Source organism: Schistocerca cancellata, chromosome 4, assembly GCF_023864275.1.
Source record: "Schistocerca cancellata isolate TAMUIC-IGC-003103 chromosome 4, iqSchCanc2.1, whole genome shotgun sequence".
NCBI lineage: Eukaryota > Metazoa > Arthropoda > Insecta > Orthoptera > Acrididae > Schistocerca > Schistocerca cancellata.
In genome coordinates this window covers 819,983,843-819,996,626 of record NC_064629.1, presented here as the reverse complement: position 1 = coordinate 819,996,626, position 12,784 = coordinate 819,983,843, and positions in this window count along the sequence as shown.

The window sequence follows — 12,784 nt, the reverse complement described above, 5'->3', positions numbered from 1 at the left end:
CGAAGCATTTGTCTAGTTCTGTAGAGAAATTGGTCCACTTAGCCTTCTTTAAAATTCCACATGGGGCGAGAGACAGAGGTGATAACACGGGTTTGTATTCCTACCTCTAGAGGAAGTCATGGAGCACACTTTTGTGAGATTGGTTTTTATTCTCGTTTCAGAAACATACATAGGTGAACAGCTAACATGTCATATAGTCTTTGACCAAAGTTTGGCCACTTTCAGTCCATCTTCTGTCGCTTGATGTAGGACTTCTGTTACACAGGAGGCTGGACGCAGTCGATATCGAAGAATGTGCTGCACAGTGTAGCCTTCTCCACAATCGCACTTAATATTGTTTTCCGTATTGTAGCCTCATCTTGCCGGATTAAGTCTTGATCTACCCACTCCTGATCTCAGCCTGTTCAAAGATTTCCAGTCATCCATCCCTCGTCATGCCCTGGAGGCAGTGTTTCAGAAACTCTTTTTCCAACCAGAGGGAAGGGAAGTCTTATCCCTCCAAAGTTTCACCATGGAATTTTCAGCAGTGGTGGTAAGTGACTTTAATGTTCTAAGGAAACTCTTCCTTGACTTCAAACGCTGCGAATGCGGTTTATGTCCATACAAGGGACGGGTTTTTTCTTTTGAGATTGGTAAGGACTGGCCACTGTTGTCAGCCGAAACAAACCATAGATCAATGTTGTATTTCTGTCTCCACGCTGTTGACTGAAGAGTAGGTCGATTTTTAGCATCGAACACAAGCGTAAGTGATCATCCAGTCCATGCTGGTAGTGTGTTCCTATTATTGTTGCAATCTCTGTATTTCCATCGCTCGTGGCGACTGTCATAATCACCCTCGTATATAGCAGGATGAGGATGTCTGTGGATAATTTGGTCTGGCCAAGGTGTAGCTGGCGGTTTGTAAGTGTTGGCGACGATCTTCTAGTTTTTACTACGACATTACTAATTTCGTCACCGGCAGACGTGAAAACAAGAGAGGCGTTTTCTGTATCTTGAATAACGTGTTTTGTTATGTCATTTAATGGACGATACGTAGCACATAGCAGGTGATAGGGCGATAATACAATGTAAGTTTTCACGGCTGGTACTGACATCACTTAAGACTTCCTGGTTATTAGGCCGTGGTCGATGTGTAAAACTTTCTCCTGACGTTTCCTCTCCGACTGCGGGAGACATCTTCAGAGGTAAAATAGCGAACTGGCAGTTCATCATTTTACCTCTGAAGATGTCTCTCGCGGTCGGAGAGGAAATTTTGGAGAATGTTCTATACATCAACCCCGGCCTAATAGCCCGGAAGTTTTAAGTGATGTGAAGTTGATAGGGCCGTATTTTTCTCCTTGTCTGTAGTTGGTCTTCCGTTTCACAATGAGTTTCCTATATGGCAACTAGGTCGATACTGTTATTTTTAACCCTTAACCACCTGACGTCGGTCTCAGAGGCTCTCAAGATTTTGTATTTAAATTTTTCCGTTATTACGCACGTGACACAATCGTGAATCAACGTACTTTTTCCATTCTCCCGCCAGTTCGTGGCGTGCGCTCGGCAGCTCCAGACGCGTTCGTACTCGGTAAAATTTTTTGGCATGCAATCCGTATGACCTAAGGACATCACACACATCCATGCCCGAGGCAGGATTCGAACCTTATTTATTTTTTAGGGTAAAAAATCTCAGATGGAGAAAATGGAGAAAACTATAGTCCAATGGTTAGATGAAGGTGACATAGATTCTGAAGTGGTTGGTCTTCCCGTCCTCTGGTCTCAAGATCAAGGACTATGCACCATAACACCATACGGCGCCCACCTGGAAAACATAATTTTCAGGGTTTCTGCCTGAAAACACTAAGACTCCGGATTTGTGAGTATATTATTCTCTGAAAGTATGTTGGGAGAAATAATAAAGCATACTAATGAAAAAAATCAGAAAAAATTGGCCTAATTACCAAAGGGAAACAGCTGTTCGAGATGTAGATGTAACTGAATTGAAAGCCTTCATTGGTATGCTGTACTACACTGCCATTTTTAAAGAAAACCATACACACTACACATGCTGGAACAGCAAAGATGGCATAGGCAGAGAAACATATCGCTGTATTATGAGCAACAACAGGTTTGAAGTACTGCTCAAATGACTTCGGTTTGATGATGCAAATACTCGAATTGAAAGCCGCAGCACTAATTTGGGTACGCCAATATCGCAACTTTTTGAAATGTTTATTCAGAACTGTAAAGACGTCTGCTCCATCAGTATCTATACTCGCATTGATGAAATGCTAGTAGCTTTCCGTGGAAAGTGAAAATTCAAAATGTACATCCCGAAAAAAGAACCACACAAATATGGTTTGGAAATCATGTGCGTTACTGATTCTAAAACTGGATATCTGTTGGACGCTTACTTTTACTTAAGGAACGATCGTGATTGCAAAGGTCTCCCAGCTGAGTAGCAAAGACTGAACAAACCTAACCAGGCAGTTTTGCGACTAATGACATCGATAGAAGGAACGCACAGAACCGTTGACCGCCGATAATTGGTTCACATCAGTGGAGCTACCAAATGTGCTGAAACAAAACAACTGACACTAGTGGATACCACGAAGAAAAACAAGCGCGAAATCCCGCATCACTTTCTTTCCATACGTGACCGAGAAGACGTATCGGCGGTTTTTGGCTTTACATCTCACCAAAGGGAAATAAATCTGTGCTTGTTTTGCCCAGCATGCATCATACGCCAAGCATTGATTCAAATACGGAGAAATCGTAAATTATCATATTTTAAAACAGCACAAAGGGGGGTGTTGATATGCTAGATCAGAAATGTGCTATGTACTCCACGTCTAGACTGACTCACCGACGTCCAATGGCAAATTTTATAGAATCCTTGACATATCTTCAACAAACGCGTACACTGTTGGTAACATGAACCAAGCACAGTCAAAGATACCACGTCTGACTTGCATAAAAGAAGTTGGCAGAAGACCTTGTAAAGCCTCACATGAAACGCCGCGTGCATAGTTTTGGCTTGCAAAGAGACCTTCAGTACACCTTGCGTCGAATTCTAAAAATGGATCAAATACCCAGTACGTCATCAACTGAAACTTTTGAAAAACTTGAAAAATGGAAAACATGCCCGATTTGTGACCCCAAAAAGAAACGCATGTTCTGCATGTAAGAATCCTATTTGCGTAGAATGCAGTCAAAAACTGTTCGTTGAATGTCGTCGCTATTTGTGAGTGTTGTGTCTTGTAATTTTGAAATAATTGTGTTGATATGTATCAAAAATTACTTATCTATTATAGATAATATACCAAACTGCTCATAAATATGTATGAATATTGATATTATAAGGATTTGTACTGCCTGGTCTCAAATATTTTTTAAGTTCCTACAATTTTGCCTAAAATGAGTAAACGTTTGTTACGTGTTGAATTTTTTGTGTATACAAGTATACTTTTTCGCACTTTGAAGTTGTATTATGATTAAAATATTATGAAAACAAAGACTTGACTTTAATTTATTGCAATATTTTAACGTACTTTAACATAAAATTTAAAATACGCAAGCGGTCTCTATGACCGACGTCAGGTGGTTATGTCTCTGGAATACACGTCACGTGGCTAAGGGTTACAAAGTTTCAAGTGAAAAAACTGGGTTGAGGATCCGAGTTTTCTAGTCAACGGGTCCTGAGAAGAACCGTTTGTTTGGCTTGACAACATTTTCTTTTTTTGAGACGTAGAATGTGTCATATGATCAGGAAGTCGCAAGATTATCTGACCGACAGTAATTGCTAGCTCATTTATCAATGCCCACGTTTTAAAAAATTATATCTCGCTACTGTAACTCTCTGGACTATGTTCGTAGTTTCACAGAAAGAGTTACGTTTCTTACGGTTACCTATCTAAATAAATGTTCCGTTCACATATTATTTTATAAGTTACAGAGGAAAACATCTTATTTGAAATACCCTGTGTATACACCGTAAGTAACTGGACTGTGCATGGTGGAGGGTACTTGGTCTCAATATTAGTACTTTTCAGTTTGACTATTGAGACCGGGAAAAATAATTGTCTATACGCCCCTGAACGTATTCTAATATCTAACTTATTCCTATTCTTCCATATGCGAGGGGCGTCCAGTAAATAATGCAAGACATTTTATTCTTGACCAGTTTCGGAAAAATGCGGAATTTGTTGTGAGACATCTTGGAATATTCTCGCTTCAGCCCCTATAGTTTCATGAAGTCCTGATAGGTTGTGTTGCCGTACGTAGCCTTCAAAATGGTTTCTGTAACGGAAGTGCGTTCCAAGCAGAGAGTTCTCATTGAGTTTCTTTTGGTGAAAAACAAGAGCATCGTAGATATTCATAGGTACTTGCAGAAAGCTTACGGATACCTGGAAGTGAAGAAAAGCACGGTGAGCCGTTGGGCGAGGCGTCTACCATCATCGCAACAAGGTATCACAAAAATTTCCGATCTCTCGCATGTCTGCCGGTCGCACACAGCTGTGACTCCTGCAACGCTGGAACGGGCGAACACTGACATTCGAGGTGATCGATGGATCACAATCAGACAGCTTGCTGCTCAACTGGACGTCTCTATTCATAGGGCTGACACACTCGCCCACCAACTGGGGTGTCAAAGGCGTGTACCTGCTCGTCCCCTAACACAAGACCCCAAAAGAGGAGCGAAGGACCATTTCTGCGGAATTGCTTGAGCGTTGCGAGGCTGATCGTGACAATTTTTTTTCGAACATCGTCACAGGCGGTGAAACATAGATCCATCACTTCGAACCAGAAGCAAAACGGCAATCCATGGATTGGCGTCACATCACTTCTCCTCCGAACAAAAAGTTCAAAGCCGCACCATCATCCGGTAAAGTTATGTGACACTCTTCTGGGACTCTGTAGGGGTTATTCTGTTTGATATCCTCCATCATGGTGCAACGATCAGCTCTGCAGTGTATTGTGCTACCCTCAGGAAATCGAAGAAACGACTTCAGCGTGTTCGCCGCTACAAAAATGCAAACGAACTTCTCCTTCTCTATGACAACACAAGACCCCATACAAATCTGCGCACCCGAGAGGAGCTCGCACCACCTCATTCGACTGTTCTTCCTCATTAACCCTACAGCCTGGATCTCGCATCTTACGACTTTTATTTGTTTGTCCCAATGAAGGAGGTACTCCGGGGGAAGCAGCACGTGGATTATGGGGAGGTTATTGATGCCAAAGACGTTGGCTGCGACGTCGAGCCGGCCGGAGTGACGGAGCGGTTCTAGGCGCTTCAGTCTGGAACCGCGCGACCGCTACGGTCGCAGGTTCGAACCCTGCCTCGGGCATGGATGTGTGTGATGTCCTTAGGATAGTTAGGTTTAAGTAGTTCTAAGTTCTAGGACTGTGGGAAAACCGGAACAGAAAAGAATCGAAGCATTTGAGATGTGGTGCTATAGAGGAATGTTGAAAATCAGGTGGACTGATAAGGTAAGGAATGAGGAGGTTCTACGCAGAATCGGAGAGGAAAGGAATATGTGGAAAACATTGATAAGGAGAAGGGACAGAATGATAGGACATCTGCTAAGGCATGAGGGAATGACTTCCATGGTACTAGAGGGAGCTGTAGAGGGCAAAAACTGTAGAGGAAGACAGAGATTGGAATACGTCAAGCAAATAATTGAGGACGTAGGTTGTAAGTGCTACTCTGAGATGAAGAGGTTAGCACAGGAAAGGAATTCGTGGCGGGCCGCATCAAACCAGTCAGTAGACTGATGACCAAAAAAAAAAAAAAGTTCTAGGGGACTGATGACCTGAGAAGTTAAGTCACATAGTGCTCAGAGCCATTTGAACCATTTTGTGACGTCGACCGGTGTAGTGGTACCATGCGGCCATACAGACCCTCCCTGTAAGGTGCTGTAAGAACTACGCACTGAACGGAGACTATGTTCAAAAATAGGGTTTTATAGCCGAAAGAGTGGGGAATAATAAGACGTATTCGAATCCTGAATAAAACCAACCTGCTCTCAGAAAAAAAAGTGTTGCATTACTTATTGAACTCCCGTGTATGTTGGTGGCAGCAAAATAGTCTCATGGAAGTCCTCGAATACTGGTTGTCTAAATTTGCCAGACAGGTATTCGCGAGAGCTGCGTCGATTTCCTTCTAAGATTCCCATTTAATTTTTGCTAGCATCTCCGTTTCACTTACACATTTGCAGTGCAGACATATTACGACTCTAGCAGCGCGTCTTTGAATGAGTTCGATGCCTGCTGTCATGCCTCTTCATATGACGCCAAATGCTTGGACAATACACTGAAACTGGTCGCACTAGCGACATCTGTGTAATTTGTATTATAGTTGCGAAGCAGTTTCCTAGAACGCTTCTAACAAATCTTAAGTCTTCCATTAGTCTTCTCTAAGATAGGTTTTATGTGTACGTCCAACTGCTGCTAAATGTTAGGTTGCTGCATACGTTTGTAGTGTTTTTGTTTTGCATGTTGGTATTTCTGTTGTTATGGGTTTATTTACTGATGTCCATTTTTATTTGTAGGTCACTGTTGCTGCTTGATGATGATGTTTGGTTTGTGGGGCGCTCACCTGCTCGGTTATCAGCGCCCGTACAAACTCCGAACCTTTGCTCAGCCCAATCTCGCCACTTTCATGAATGATGATGAAATGATGTGGACAACACAAACACCCAGTCATCTCGAGGCAGGTGAAAATCCCTGACCCCGCCAGGAATCGAACCCGGGACCCCGTACTAGGGAAGCGAGAACGCGACCGCGATACCACGAGCTGCGGACTGTTGCTGTTTGAGTTTGCATACTGTCATTTTTAGTTTGGACATAGTGAGTGGAGTTTTGGAAGTTATAAAACGTAGTGCCAAGTCGAGACATCGGAACATTTCCGACATATTCTACTGTTTGAGTTCAATAGAGAGGAGATATCAGTGGAGGTAGCCAGAATCGCTTCCGGCGTGTGTGGGGATATTGGAAAACGGTTTTTTCGTTTCAAGGAGGATAGTTTTGATATTACTGACTCTTCATGTTCAGGAAGACCTTCGGGTTTGATGAAGATCATTTAAACGCATTAATCCACAATGATCCACGTCAATGTACTTGAGAACAGGCAAATGTAATGGACTGTGCTCATTCCACAATCGTGTGACATTTGCATGAAATGTAGAAGGTTGAAAAATCTGGTGTACGAGTACCGCACGCTCTAAGCCAGAATCACGAAAATAAGTGGGTGGACATATCTACATCTCTGCTTGGTCGCCATCAATTGGCTCGCGAACGACACCGACCATTCCTATCCTGAATCGTTACTGGTGACGAGAAATGGTGTCTTCATGCAAATATAAGGAAAAGAAAGGAAATCTTGAGCCCAAACAAAGCAGTAACTCCCCGTACAAAGAACAGCGCGCATACACAAAAGACAATGTTATGCATCTGATGGAACAGAGACGGTGTGTTGTACTACGGTCTGCTTCCCCGATGTGTAACCGTCACTGCTGACATTTATTGTCAACAACAGAGACGTCTTGCAGACGTAGTCCAAGAACAACGACGAGGAAGACTGTGTAAAGGGATACCGCTCCACGATAATGGCCGCCCTCATTCTGCAAGGCTGACAAAAAACACTCTACAGGAGATGTGTTGGGAAGTCATTCCCGCACCAACCTTATTTACCTGATCTTGCGCCCCCTTTTCCGCTCTCTATCGAACAACCTTCAAGGAACTTCCTTTCAGGATGAAAATGCGCCCCGAAAATGGTTCTACGAGTTCTTCGCTTCAAAACCACGTGATTTCTGCAGTCGTGTAATCGAAAAATTACCACAGCGTTGGCAGACTGTTGTTAATAGTGAAGGACAATATACACTATGTGATTAAAAGTATCCGGACATCCCCAAAAACATACGTTTTTCATATTAGGTGCAGTGTGCTGCCACCTACTGCCAGTTACTCCATATCAGCGACCTCAATAGTCATTAGATATCGTGAGAGAGCAGAATGGGGCGCTCCGCAGAACTCGCGGACTTCGAACGTGGTCAGGTGGTTGGGTGTCGATTGTGTCATACGTCTGTAGGCGAGATTTCCACACTCGTAAACATCCCTAGGTCCACTGTTTCCGATGTGATAGTGAAGTGGAAACGTGAAGAGACACGTACAGCACAAAAGCGCACAGGCTGACCTCGTCTGTTGACTGACAGACCGCCGGCAGGTGAAGAGGGTCGTAATGTGTAATAGGCAGACATCTTTCCAGGCCATCACACAGAAATTCCAAGCCGCGAGGGATTAGCCGAGCGGTCTAGGGCGCTGCAGTCATAGACTGTGTGGCTGGTCCCGGCGGAGGTTCGAGTCCTCCGTCGGGCATGGGTGTGTGTGTTTGTCCTTAGGATAATTTAGGTTAAGTAGAGCTTAAGCTTAGGGACTGATGACCTTAGCAGTTAGGTCTCATAAGATTTCACACACATTTGAACATTTTGAAGAAATTCCAAACTGCATCAGGATCCACTGCAAGTACTGTGACAGTTAGGCGGGAGATGAGAAAACATGGATTTCACGGTCTAGCCGCTTCTCATAAGCCACACATCACGCCAGTAAACGCCAAACGGCGCCTCGCTTTGTGTAAGAAGCGTAAACATTGGATGACTGAACAGTGGCAAAACGTTGTGTGGAGTGACGAATCACGGCACACAATGTGGGGATCCAATGACGGGGTGTGGGTGTGGCGGATGGACGGCGAACGTCATCTGCCAGCGTGTGTAGTGCCAACAGTAAAATTCGGAGGCGGTGGTGTTATAGTGTGGTCGTGCTTTCATGCAGGGGGCTTGCTTCCCTTGTTGCTTTGCGTGGTACTCTCAAAGCACATGCCTACATTGATGTTTCAAGCACCTTCTTGCTTCCCACTGTTGAAGAGCCATTCGGGGATGGCGACTGCATCTTTCAACACGATCGAGCGCCTGTTCATAATGCACGGCCTGTGGCGGAGTGGTTACACGACAATAACATCCCTGTAATGGACTGGCCTGTACAGAGTCCTGACCTGAATCCTATAGAACACCTTTGGGATGTTTTGGAATGCCGAATTCGTGCCAGGCCTCACCGACCGACATCGGCACCTCTCCTCAGAGCAGCAGTCCGTGAAGAATGGGCTGCCATTCCCCAAGAAACCTTCTAGCACCTGATTGAACGTATGCCTGAGAGAGTGGAAGCTGTCATCAAGGCTAAGGGTGGGCCAACAGCATACTGAATTCCAGCATTACCGATGGAGGGCGTCACGTAAGTCATTTTCAGCCAGGTGTCTAGATACTTTCGATCACATAGTGTATTATTGATGAATGAAGGCTCCGTTATGTGTATCTGTTGTGTTTATTAAACTTATGGAAAACGCTGTGAGCGTATGCCCCAACCCAATACTTAGCCCCTGTATGATGTGACGTGCTTACGATGTTCACCAAAAATCTTGTAATCTATTGTTTCCGGGCTTTTAGCTTTGTTTTGTGTCAAAGACAAAGAAACTATGGACTGAGGGTATGTTAGCTGATGCAGGAATCCTGCATCGCCGGTTTAGCCAAGGTTCTGGTGGACGTGGTTTGCCACTCCCTTCCTCCGACCAGTTATGAAGTGCCAGGCGTGTATCTGTGTTGTGTGGATGACCGTGTTGAGTGCTTCCTCAGTGTAGTGTCAGGTTTGTGTTGTTATGGCTGAAGGGAAAGAAGAGGGCGAAAGAGCCAGTGCCAGCTCATTGCCTTTTCCTACCGAATAGCACTAAGGGGGCCACCGTGCTTAACGTACCCATCCGACGGACAGATCACCACGAACAGAGTCACATCCTCTCACTTCATGAGACACTCCGGAGAAGGGTGGCATTAAAGCCACAACGTTGGCGCAAAAGACCGATGAACAAGAATTTTATGCCATCACCTCTCTTCCCTTTGCCGGTCAAATACTGGCAGTGAAGATTTTCCATCAGCGGGATTCGAATCGCCTTACCTCCAAGTCGAGCGTCTCCGCACAGGCTTGCGCTAGCGAGCTCGGCTACAGAGCGAGTTGTTATACAGTGCTGGAAAAAAATATGCAACGCCCTCAAGGCCAAGATTATTTTACTGACAAGTGATGTGATAAGTAGCTCAATACTGTAGGAGTAAATGATAAAAATTCAGACCAAATGAAACAAGTCACAGTAAAGGGTGTCGCAACATTCGCATCACTACATATTGTACCCTTCTCTAGTAGCAACGTAGGCGTGTAGGCTTGCATGCAGACAATCATCAAGGTGCCGAACGACATCCTGCGACGGATTGTCATAAGCACCTTGCAACTTTTGTTGCAATTCGACAATGGTTCTTGCAGGTTCTGGAGAACGAGTGGGTTTCCGCTTCACCATGTCCCATACGTGTCCAATTGACGGGAGATCTGGTGATCTTGCTGGCCAGATCAATTGTGATACACCGTGAAGAACATGTTGCGTCGCAGTAATCTTAGGTGGACGTGCATTGTCCTGCTGGAAAAGCACATCACCAACCTGTCGAAGAAATGGCAGCAGCGCAGGCATAACAATCTGTGCAATGTAGCGGCCACTGGTTACTTTACCCAACAGAAACACCAAACGTGACCGCGAGTTGTTGCTGATAGCCCCCAAAATGAAGCGTGGAGTGGAACCTGTGCGTCGACGGCGAATACACTCCGGGATATGTTGTTGATCAGTACTACGCCGTGCACGCGTACGTCCATCATTCGCATGCAGATAGAACCCACTCTCATCACTGTAGACAATATGGCCCCATACCACTCTCCAGTCGACGCTTTCACAACATCAGAGTAGTTATGTTTGGTGAAACTGTTGTGTTTGTGGTAGCCTGGTGAGGGTCGAACCTACTCTCATCACTGAAGACAATACGGTCCCATACCACTCTCCAGTCGACACTTTCCCGACATCAGAGTAGTCATGTTTGGTGAAACTGTTGTGTTGGTGGTAGCCTGGTCAGGGTCACTCGTGATCTTAGTCCTGCTGCAAGCAGATGAGTTCCAATGGTCCTTGATGACACTTCGGTGCGACAGGTGCCTAGATTTCTTCCCTGGATGATGGTCGGTCGGTCACAGCTGCTCTGACAACGCAGCGATCTTGATTTGCGTCTGTATTACCTGGGTATGGTCTACGAGTGCAGGGGTGTTCCACAGACCACAGGTGAAAGCAGCGGCCCGTTACCGACACATGGTGCCCAGCATGCGTAGCAGACCGTCAATACATCCATCCACCTTCCCACATACCCATAATATCACCCCATTCAAATGGCTCAGGTTGTTCAACAGGGCAAAGAACTTGTCGGCGGTGCATGTTTGTGCCCTAGAATGAACGTTGCACACAATGTTCACCTCCAAACTCAGCACAGTTACTGCCCGCCGAGTCAAAAAATGTGATGCACTTACAGGCTTCCTGAGCGCTGTCTGATTGCCGTTGACCGTGAGAAATGAATCACTAACACTACAACCCATCAGTACGCACATATCAAACTCTGGCACCTCAGAACACAGTTTTTGAGGATGTTGAACTTCTTCCAGCAGTGTATATATAATCTTGTATTTATCCACATTTAAAGAGAGCTGCCATTCATTACACCATGTGAAAATTCTGTCCAAGTCCTTCCGTATTTCTTTTTGGCAATACTTTCCTGTAGAGTATTGTATCGTCTGTGTTGTGTCCTCCATCAGATATGGTACACGGCTATACCTACAGAGGACGTCACGCCGCGCGGGATTAGCCGAATGGTCTGAGGCGCTGCAGTCATGGACTGTGCGGCTGGTCCCGGCGGAGGTTCAAGTCCTCCTTGGGGCATGGGTGTCTGTGTTTGTCCTTAGGATAATTTAGATTAAGTAGTGTGTAAGCTTAGGGACTGATGACCTTAGCAGTTAAGTCCCATAAGATTTCACACACATTTGAACATTTTGAGGACGCCACACCAGAGCTTCAGGTACACAACTTACAAGCAGTTTGACTGATCCACCGATAATTACGTGTGCCGCCATAGAGGGAACTGATACCAGGAACTACTTTCTTCACACACCAAATACACTCCTGGAAATGGAAAAAAGAACACATTGACACCGGTGTGTCAGACCCACCATTCTTGCTCCAGACACTGCGAGAGGGCTGTACAAGCAATGATCACACGCACGGCACAGCGGACACACCAGGAACCGCGGTGTTGGCCGTCGAATGGCGCTAGCTGCGCAGCATTTGTGCACCGCCGCCGTCAGTGTCAGCCAGTTTGCCGTGGCATACGGAGCTCCATCGCAGTCTTTAACACTGGTAGCATGCCGCGACAGCGTGGACGTGAACCGTATGTGCAGTTGACGGACTTTGAGCGAGGGCGTATAGTGGGCATGCGGGAGGCCGGGTGGACGTACCGCCGAATTGCTCAACACGTGGGGCGTGAGGTCTCCACAGTACATCGATGTTGTCGCCAGTGGTCGGCGGAAGGTGCACGTGCCCGTCGACCTGGGACCGGACCGCAGCGACGCACGGATGCACGCCAAGACCGTAGGATCCTACGCAGTGCCGTAGGGGACCGCACCGCCACTTGCCAGCAAATTAGGGACACAGTTGCTCCTGGGGTATCGGCGAGGACCATTCGCAACCGTCTCCATGAAGCTGGGCTACGGTCCCGCACACCGTTAGGCCGTCTTCCGCTCACGCCCCAACATCGTGCAGCCCGCCTCCAGTGGTGTCGCGACAGGCGTGAATGGAGGGACGAATGGAGAGGTGTCGTCTTCAGCGATGAGAATCGCTTCTGCC